Genomic DNA, 2,275 nt, shown 5'->3' with positions numbered 1-2,275 from the left:
TTTTGTCGTAATCATGTCAATTAATAACGTTAATTATAAGGGTTCATTTTATCTATTTTGGCCAGTTCTTTTTGTCTAATTTGGATTGATTTTGTTGTCTACGTTTCTTGGTTTCTTTATTTCTTATAGTGCAAAAGCTTAAATGTTTTTGGTAAGCCTGTATTGCATGCACAACTGGTGGAAGAACACACTAAAGGTGCGGTTTTTATCTGGAAACTCCACGAGTGCAAGTTTGTTTTCTTTGATTTTTGGGTTTATGGTTGAATTTTTTCATCTTCATAAAAAAAATTTGGGTTTTATGATTTTTCCCAAGACAAAAGCTTTAATTTTTATCGGGTGTTCTCCCTTTATTTTGTTTTCTGAGTTTTCACACTACAAAAAGTTTAAATTTTTGTGTGCTAATGGAGCTTCTACACCTTGCATTGCATTTTCGGTTTATATCTGTATCATTGGTTAATTTTTAAAAATTATTCTTTTGCAGCCCAAAACCTTAAACCTGTCTTCTGTGTTTTTAAAAAATCTAACATTTCGATTTTAAAAACCAAATCTGTGATTTTTATGTCTGCTCCCTCCCCAGTGGATTTCTATATTGTTCTTGGTGGAGGAACACACTAAAGTTGCGGTTTTTATTTCAAAACTCTATGAGTACACGTTCCTTTTGTTGGTGACTTCTCACAAACATCTTTAATGATTAAAGATTTTTACATGCATATATGTATAGTTATAAATCATCTAATTTGGTTAAAAGTTCTAGAGAGAGTAAGAAAAGAACAGAGGAAGAAGAAGAATGAGGAGTGAGAGAAAGGGATCAGTGCACAAATGAAAAGAAATATAGAGAAGGGAAAACGTATTTGGTTTTCTTGGAAAAGTAATTTTATGAGAGAGAGAAAGAGAAGAGAAGAAAAAAGATAAAAAAAATATTAATTAATTATTATAGGAAAGCAACAGACAGATTTTCATTGACATGAAAAAACCGGGCAGGACATGTGGAGGAATTCACAATGATTCACATGACTCTCCACCTCCAATCTTGCCATAATGCATTGAATGCTCAACAATTCACATTTTCACCAACCACTGTGTCACTGCAACATTTATTCTCCACAAAACTCTTCGAAAAATATTCAATGTTCATTGCTTTAAGATAAAATACTGAAACGGCTTGGAGAATGGCTTTAGAGTTATCGACTGGCACAACCAAGACAAGTACCAGTTCTGATTCATCATCAGCAACAAGCAAGGTGAATGTAAAACCAATTACTCGCTTACTTCCTCAAATTACTTTGAACATTGCTCATTCTCTATTTTCCTTTTTCGGTTTGGATTTTTGTTGATGGGTTTTTGTTTTGCTTCCTACTCGCTCAGCTTTTGGTTTCCTTTACATGTAATCGTTTTATTTTTTATTTGGTTTTTATGTATATTGCTTTCGACTGAAATACTGAAAAAATGTGTGACCTTTGTCATACCTAGGTTTTCTTTGTCTCCTGTTATTCTGATCTTGATCTAGCTACGAAACAAAGCCTTCTTTCTTCCTTTATGTTTTGAATGCATACACGGATATATTTTGACTCATTAATATTGTCAACTGTTATAAACATTATTTTCTTCATTTTTTACCATCAGACAACAAATACACAGTTTCCATTGTTATTTGCTCTGTTTATTTGGAATATACCACTCATAGATAGGAATTAAATATAATATTCTGCTGGTAGGATTGTTATTTCCTCTGTTTCTTCATGACTTTGCACGTTACAATCCCTTTTTTTATGCTTATTCTTTACCTCAATTGTTTCTGGATAGCAATTTATGCTGCTAAACTTTGGAATTTGGGCCTACATTGATCTCTCATCTTCAACAATAGTCACACATTGTAATTTTAGAGCAAACCACAAAACATTGATAGTCCTATTCATTCATTTTATTATGTTGTCATTCTCCAAATATTTTACACTTTCCTATTTCAGTACCATACTTGATTTTCATTTTTTGCATTTCCTCTCACTGCAGATTCAATATCCAATTAACACAATTTCATTAATCCTATAGTTCACTGCAGTATTACACAATGATATGGTAATGTTACATACTAATTGTTTTTATTCTTCATATAGTTTCATATTTGCTTTTTTGCTATGATTATTTGCAGGACATTATAGAAATGCCCTCTTTTTACCACCGACAATGGGCACCACGAATACCCTAAGTTTGTCAACTTTAGATATGATGGAACAATATACCAAATCAGGCTAAGGGTAGCATCGGGCAAAAGTCT

Source organism: Glycine max, chromosome 15 (genome assembly GCF_000004515.6).
Source record: "Glycine max cultivar Williams 82 chromosome 15, Glycine_max_v4.0, whole genome shotgun sequence".
NCBI lineage: Eukaryota > Viridiplantae > Streptophyta > Magnoliopsida > Fabales > Fabaceae > Glycine > Glycine max.
This window is presented reverse-complemented; position numbering follows the sequence as displayed.